At 54.7% G+C, this 7886-nt stretch overlaps 1 protein-coding gene across 16 annotated transcripts in view; it reads left to right on the forward strand.

Moving 5' to 3' along the window:
- USP31 (ubiquitin specific peptidase 31) overlaps positions 1-6853 on the forward strand; it is a 32768-nt gene extending 25915 nt beyond the window's left edge. For 2 of the 16 annotated variants that reach the window (XR_005957090.1, XM_041490398.1), the window contains exon 17: positions 3492-6853. The gene's annotated coding sequence lies outside the window, so the exon portion shown is untranslated. Of the gene's footprint in view, positions 1-176; positions 2887-3491 lie in introns of those variants that run through there. The other 14 variants (XR_005957094.1, XM_041490399.1, XR_005957084.1 and 11 more) reach the window with 12 other exon arrangements.
- The last annotated feature ends 1033 nt before the right edge of the window (positions 6854-7886 follow it).

Here is a 7886-nt window from a genome sequence, read left to right on the forward strand (position 1 = left end):
GTGTTATCAAAGCCTTGTTGCTGTTACAGTCGTGACTCTGGCAGTGAAGTAGGATAGATGTTTCTGAAATGGAATGTAGGTTATTACAGGCCCTACTTAAAGGGATTTGGGGGAAAATCATCAGTCTTCTCTCCTTGCTTTAAAGCAGACTTCTCTCTTGTCCCTTTCACGTGTAGGAACTCCTGTCCGTGGTATTGTGTTGTCCAGCTGCCAGGATGTGGCATGGTACCAGGGAACACTCGAGAGAGGGATCTGCCAAGTCCTAGATGCCAACACCACCGTGGCTTTGCATATGGATCCTTCAAGCAGCAATGGCTTGAGGCTCTTCTGGAGCAGCTGCATTTACATGGTCATGTCTTAAAGTTCCTGCTGGCCATCAGAAGCACTCATGGCTCTGGGGGAGGTGGGCTCTGCCATCTCCCAGAGGCTGCTGCTGCCCAGGGACCTCTGCCTCCCCTGGCTGGTGGCACGTAGGGCCTGGAAGTCTCATGGGCATCTGAGTGTGGTGGGAGCAGCTGCTGCCAGCTCTGTCCTGCCCTGCCTGTCTGGGGAGGGCGGGGTCTGGGACCTTCTGCCGAGGTTTTGGAAGCAAAGGTATGCCTCATGGTGATGGGAACTGCCTGGGAAGGGGGAGGCCCAGCAGTGTCCCTGATCCCAGACAGGTGAGCTCCAAGGCAAAGCAGGTGTTCAGGCAGTGTGTTTCCACTTGGCTTTGGGTTGGAGTTGCCTGTGCCAGCGTGTGACTTGCATTTCACCCCACGTCCCTAGTCTGCCACTTGCTCCTGCTCCTGGAATTGGCCCCCTGGGCGCAGGAGAGCAGCGCCTTCATTCCAGTGCTCAATTCCTGCAGGAGTCACCTAGAGACTTTTTTTTTTTACCCTTTTCGGGCTGTGTCTTTTGGACAGTGTTTAGTAGTATTCAAGTTATAAGCACATTTTCGATGACGTGTATTGAAGAGGCACCTTTTATTTGTATTAATCACATTTGATAGACAATTTGGTGCCTGCAGTTCTCTGTAACTTGTGTCTCACTTTGGGTGTGTAAATTGTTAACCCTTTCACACTTATCAAATATGAATTAATAAAAACAAGATGCTTAGGATAGAAAGCTAGCAGCTTAATTGCACTTCTCCCACTGCAAGTGCCCTCATGCGCCGTCGCTGCAGGGGTTTTGCTTCCTGAAGCTGAACTTGAGCATGCCCAACCACTTTCCTCGGTGCCAGGCAGCTTGCATGGCCGTGCTGTCCCCTGCATGTCCCTCCTAACTATGCAAGCCTCAGCCCAGCGTGGCTCTGGAGCTGGTGCAGCTGCTGCTGGACACAGGAGCATGTCCCTGGGCCCTGCTTCCTTTGCACATCTTTGGCTCTTTCCTTTGCAGGATTCCGCGTTACTGACAAGGCTGGAGCGTAACGTAAGGTTAGAGGGATTGGAGCAGGGAAATGAGAACAAACTGAGTTCTGTTTTGTGTTGCTTTTCCCTTTGTTAGCAGGGCGCCTGCTCAGGGTCCTGTGTGCAGCCCGCTGTGCGTGCAGAGCGAGGGGCTGTGACAGGCACGCAGAGCTGCCGGGGTGTCCTCGAGGGGGGAGCGTTCCCTGCTGCCCACGCTGCTCCTGGGCTTTGCCTGCCTGCCTGGGCCTGGGCTGCTGGCTGTGCTGTGCTCCTGGCGTTTGGGCCGTGTCCTCTGGGCAGCCCTGTGTGCTGCTGGCCCCAGGACTCCTCCTGGCTCTGCCCTGCAGCTTGGTGCCCTCCCCTTGGTCAGCTGGCATGGAGAGTGTGTGGAAACAACATTCCAGATAATTTCACTCTTGGGTGTTGTTTTGTGGCTTTTTTTTTTTTTTTTTTTTTTTTTTTTTTTGGTTTGGGTTTTTTTTTTTTTTTTTTTTTTTTTTTTTAATTTTAGTTTGGTTTGGTTTTTTTTTAAAATCTTTGTCATTTGCCTACTAATCCAAAAGAATTTGGCAGTATCTAATGATACCTGTGGAGGGAACTGAAATTTAGTTTTAATCTGTGGTGAGATGAAAGTCCTACATGGTTTTCTCAACAAAAGCACTGTAAAGCAGTTACTGTTAACAGCTTTATTTTGTAAAAGAAAAGCACCTGAAGACTTGTACAATGTCTGTGTTAGATCTAAAGGCTTAGGGACTCTATTTTTTAAAAAGGTGATAGCACTCAATTTATCTGCAAATAGTGTTTTTTAAAAGACACAGATTAAAACTAAGCGTAACCACCAGTCCTGGCTCACCCAGCCCTGCAGTGCACGCGTGCTGGCCTCCGGCTCGTGTGCCATTTGAGAGTGCAATAACCCCTCTGGAGGTGCTACACTGCCTTGGGTAGGGTAACACAAGGGAATCCAGGCCACCAGTGGCTCTGCTGTTGTCCTGTGGCCTTCCAAGTATGAATTTGTACAGATTTGCTCACCACCTGTGCCTCACCATTGGTTAAAATTGAATTTTAAGTCCTGTTGCAAATGCAATTTCTCTTCTGGACACAATGTCAGGTTTTACACTGGAATATCTACAGTTCTCAAACTGCATGTCACATCACTGTACCTGGTACAGGGACGTGGGGCTTTCCCACATCTTTGATATTCTCCTCTGTATTTTAATGTTTTTGACCTGTACAGTAATTGGAAAGCAGGCTGTCTACTTGGGGTTGAACATTGTACCATAAATTTTAAATTATTTGAGGACAACTGCATGAGACTGTGTCAATGCCTTTTATTATTTATTTGTATGTTTTATTATTCGAGGTGTATGCACTTTTAATATGCAGAATTTATATTTTTATGTTAAAAATCATTTTCTTTCAGAAAGAAGAGTTTGAATATGAGGAATTGGAATTAAGTGCAAAAAGGGGAATATGTAATAAAATACAATAAATTTATTACAGGCATCCTGCCTGAGTGAGCGTTTTTCCAGGCTGCAGGTTTGGGAGCTTCGCCGCGTGCCCCGGGGCTCCTTTGGTGCTGGGCAGGGCAGGGCAGGGCTGTGCCGGGCTGCCCTGGTGTTCTCTCTCCACAGACTGCAGCCCAGGTGTGCTGCAGCCCAGGTGTGCTCGGCACCTGCGCAGAGCCGCGTGCCGCTGGGTTTGTCCCCGAGCCCAGGGCAGCGTGCTTGGGTTCCTGTGGCTGACCCCTGCTCAGGCAGAGCTGGGGGTGTTCCTGCCACCCCTCCGTGCCTCACCTCGGGGTCTGCCCCCCTGGGGAAGGGGCTTCTCAGCGCCAGAGCAGTCCCCTGCAGCCCCCAGCCCTGCCCACAGTGAGGCCAAGCTCCAGACAGGAGGGACACACACACCCAGGTGCTGTGGCATTTGGGGCCAGGAGAGCCCCAGCCAGATCCCCACACGTCCAGGAGACCCTCGGGCCGCCCCTGCCCTCAACAGGGCCAAAGGTCTGGAGGGCAGGGGTGGCCTCAGGGGCTTCTGCCACCACCGGACACTGGGGGCTTGAAGCTCCTCCAGCTCTGTCCTAATTACAGCCTGTTTTTCCTTTAGCAGGGTGTGCAGTGCTGGCTCCAGACGCAGAGGAGAGCGTGGATGGGCGGCTCCTGCTGCCACCTGCCCCAGCCCGGCGAGGATGAGGATGGAGCAAGGCAGGAGGAGGACAGGCTGCCTCTGCTGGGTGCTGAATGGAAACCCTCTGTCCTTGGTGGAGTGTTTGCATGAGCCAGCCTGGGCAGGGAGAGCTGCTCCAGCTGCCAGTCTCGGGGCAAAGGGGGCACAGGAGGCTTTGCCCACCCAGGGTCTCCTCTGGGCAGGGGGATGGAAGAGGACGTGCCCCCTGTGCCTGCAGCCCTCTCTGTGTGGACTCAGATCCTCCTGCTCCAGTGAGCCCTCGGATCAGTGCATCAGGGGCTGGCCTGGGCTTCACAAACTCGCCTTTTAACACAATTTTTGACTCTCAAGGGTTCTTTTTCTCTCCTGCTCCATGCACATTTTTGCAGGCGGGGACTGTTGCCAGGTGAGCAGCATTATCACCCCCATGTGCTCACCAAAGGGGAGCTGTCAGTGAATCCCCCTGGTTCCCCAAACCCCCAGAGGGGCTGTCCTGGTCTCCCCTTGCCTGGTGGTGGTTACAGAAATGCTGATGTTGGTGTTTATCAACAGCTAAGCTGCATCACCCTTGCCCACACGGTCCCGGGGCCCTGGGGGACACACGGCCCCTGCCGTGGAGCCTTGGTCTGTGTTTCCATGTTCCCATCCATCCTGCTGGGCGTGCTGAGCTGGAGCTGAGCCCTGGGCTGAGGAGCTGGCTGCTGCCCTGGCCAGTCCCACACACGAATCCCACCCCTGCCTGCACCAGAGGCTCTGCTTCACAGCTCGTGTAGAAATGGGGATGGCAGATGTCATATTAAATCATGGGGTCATCACTTATTTATAGGTGATTACATTAAAGAGAGATTAATATAGCCAAAGGCTTCGCAGAATTAGAGTTAATGTACTTGTGTTTATTATATTTGCCAACATTTCTCCAATCCAGCTGGGTTTTTCTGGCCACAGGGTTTAGCAGAGAGCCCACTGCCATCCCCCAGCCTACCTGGGAGGGGGGTGCGAGGTCCATGGAGAACCCTTGAGAACTCTGATCTTGGAGTGGTCAGTTCTGCTGCCTCCCACTTCCTGAGGGTCCGTGGGCAGCGCCTGGGGCACGGGGAGGGCAGGGCAGGACTCAGCAATGCTTAGAGTGGGGTCGGGAGGGGAGCCCGGCCTTGGGGCTCCCAGATGCCACTCTCAGGCTGGGATTATGCTGTGTTTAACTGGGATTAGACTGCTGCAGAGCTGGGCACGGGTTTCTGACACCCTGGGGACGGGCTGTGTCCCTGAGGGGCACTGGTGGGGACGTGCCAGCTGTGTCCTTGGTCCTGTGTCCCCAGAGCCTGGTCGGCTGTCACCTGTCCCGTGGGCTCTAGGGTGGCTGCTGCCAGCTCAGGGGACACCAGCAGAGCTGCCCTGCTGATGGATGAACCAGAGGAGCCAAGAACACCCTGTGTTTGGCTGGAGATGCCAAACCACACAGGACTGGGCACTGGCTGTGCCAGTCAGGACTGGGTGCATAGAGTGGATGTGTGACTCCCTGCTGCTGCCTGGTGGGACACCTGCCTGCCTCTGAGAGCCAGAACAAAACCCACGCTCTGGGAGGCTGTCAATAAATTGTAACACATTAGGCACTGTCACCCCTACCCCTGGACTCTTAAATTTTGCTCTAATTGGAGTACTGTTTTTCCTTCCTCAGCACTTTTTCCCCTCGGCCAGGTATCGATCCTGGCTCTGTGGGGATCTGGCTAACTGTTGGCAATTTATGGGAACATAAAACTAGTCCATCGTAGAGCAAAAACCCAGCTTTTAATGAGAAATGGCGACATCGGCCTCTGGCTGATTCCAAGGTGGATTTACCATTCTACAGTGGGTCCCCAGGCCAGGGGAACAGGGGCTGTTGGGGGAAAGGGACCATGAGGAGCCCCTTGGGCTGGGCTAGCTTGTGGGCAGGAGAGGCCTGAGGGGCTTTTGAAGATGAGGGGGTCTCCTTTCTGGTCTCCTGTGCCCCTTCCCATGGTGGTTGAGGTTCTGGCTGGGGTCCCCTGACCCCACAGCACCTGGGTCCATAGTGTGTCCCCTCCTGCCTGGAGCTTGGTCCTGCTGCTGTGTGGCAGGAGCTGGTGGGCTGCAGCCTGGGCTGGGGCTGCAGGACACCTCTGGGAGTGAAGGGCTCAGGTGCTGGGCAACCTCCCAGCTCTTCCACCTTCCTTGCTCAGCTGCCCAGCCCCTCGTGGGGCTCTCCCCTGGTGATGGATGCCGGTGGCTTTGCAGCTTGAGGCTGGCTGTGAATTCCCAGACCTGTGGGCCTTCATCCCGCTGGGCTGTTCCTGCAGGTTTGGGGCAGTGGGCTCCTTGGGGGCAGGTCTGTGGGATGAGGGGGCAGCTGGCACTCCCAGCCCCGCTCCTGAGCATCCCCTCGCTCCCAGCCCGGCCAGCCGTGGCTCCCAGCCCGCAGACACGCTGTGCCCGCTCTGTCGCGCAGCGCCAGGGCGTGTTGTGGTGGGTGTCCCGGTGTGGAGCAGCTGCTCTCCCCGCCATTTGCTGCCATCTAATTGCGGCTTTATTGAAATGAGTCTAAATTGCCTGGGAATGCATTAGCCCGCTGTCTCCCTGCGGCTCGCTCCGCAGAACGCTCCCGTTCGCAATCTCGTGGAACCGGCTCCCTGGAGAACCGGCGCATTTCCCAACAGCCTTAATGAGCTTCCAGGCTGGGGTCGGATTGTCTGGGCAGTGGTAACGGGGCCGGGGGCTCGCCCCTGCTGCCCCCAGCTCTGTGCTCCAGGCTGTGGATAAATAACTCTGCCCTGAGTCCCTTTGCTCCGGCAGCAGGCGCAGTGTGCACGTCGCAAAGCAATTCTGGAGCCCCCGGGACAGTCTTGAAGCACTTTAATGTTTTGCGAATGATTTATTGAGGGTAACGAGCAGATGATAGACTGCATTTCGAGGTGTGGATTATCTATTAGAGCTCGTGTTGAAGGCATCTGCGCTGACAAGCTGCTGCCGAGCAAGGCGAGTACGAGCGATCTGTTGTGTTACAGGAGGGGTCAGCACCTCCTGCGGCAGCTTGGAGAGAGCCCAGTGCCCCGCCCGTGCTCTGGGGACAGCTCTGGGGACAGTCCTCTCTGAACCCCGGCTCGCAGCTCCTGTCACGCCTGGCCAGGAGGAGCTTGGTGGCGATTCCCCCGGCGCTGGATGGGCTCATGGGCCGTGACACCCCCTCTGCAGCTCTCAGGGACAGAGCCGGGCAGGTGCTCCGCTGATTTACGAGGTGATTTGGATCGTGGGGCCGGTCCCGGGCCCTGCTGCCCACCCTGCGGAAGGCGCTGGCTGCGGGACATGAAGCTCTTTGCGCTCTGGACACGAAGGGACACGAAGCTCTTTGCGCTGCAGGACACAAAGCTCTTTGCGCTCCGGACACGAAGCTCTTTGCGCTCCAGGACACAAAGGGACACGAAGCTCTTTGCGCTCCAGGACACAAAGCTCTTTGCGCTCTGGACACGAAGCTCTTTGCGCTCCAGGCTGCGGAAGGCGCTGGCTGCGGGACATGAAGCTCTTTGCGCTCTGGACACGAAGGGACACGAAGCTCTTTGCGCTCTGGACACAAAGCTCTTTGCTCTCCAGGACATGAAGCTCTTTGCGCTCTGGGACACGAAGCTCTTTGCACTCTAGGACACGAAGCTCTTTGCGCTCCGGACACGAAGCTCTTTGCGCTCCGGACACGAAGCTCTTTGCGCTCCGGGCCGCTGCCCTGCGCCCTCTTCCACACCTTCTGCAGTTGGTGCTGCCCTTCCCCTGGGGACACGGCCAAGCTCGGGCCGAAAGGGGCCCTGTGGGCTCAGAGTGACAGTGACTGGGACATTGTCCCCCGGGTCCCCCTTGCTGTGCTGCGGGGAGGGCAGGTGCTGCCCTATTGCTGTGCTGGCTTCGTTACCGTGAGATTAATGCTGGTTATTGGGAGTTTTTATCACCTCAATGTTTCCTCTCAGCTCCTGAAACCAGCTTCAGCTCGGATTTATTACCTGACAGATAAATACAAGTGCAGGTTTATTTTGTCTCCCTCTTCATCAGAAAGGAATGAAAATGTAAGCAAAATAGTAAAAATAAAATAGACTCAGTTTTTCTTTAATTGACCTTTGATTTTTAACGAAATACCTTCCCCACGTTGCTGCTTCAGCCTTTAATTTCTCTCGGTGAAGTGGCTGTGTTCAATGATTCATTCTGTCCTGAGGCAAAGCACACACTGTAATTGGTTTTTAACTTCCTGGAATGTCAAAGCCAGGATTGAAATTTTACGTATCACACCACCAATTCAATACTGGCTTTAATAATAATGTTGCAGAAAGGAAAGCAGATTTA

The sequence above is a fragment of the Pyrgilauda ruficollis genome, unplaced genomic scaffold (assembly GCF_017590135.1).
Source record: "Pyrgilauda ruficollis isolate IOZ18807 unplaced genomic scaffold, ASM1759013v1 scaffold122, whole genome shotgun sequence".
In the NCBI taxonomy this organism is placed as follows: Eukaryota; Metazoa; Chordata; class Aves; order Passeriformes; family Passeridae; genus Pyrgilauda; species Pyrgilauda ruficollis.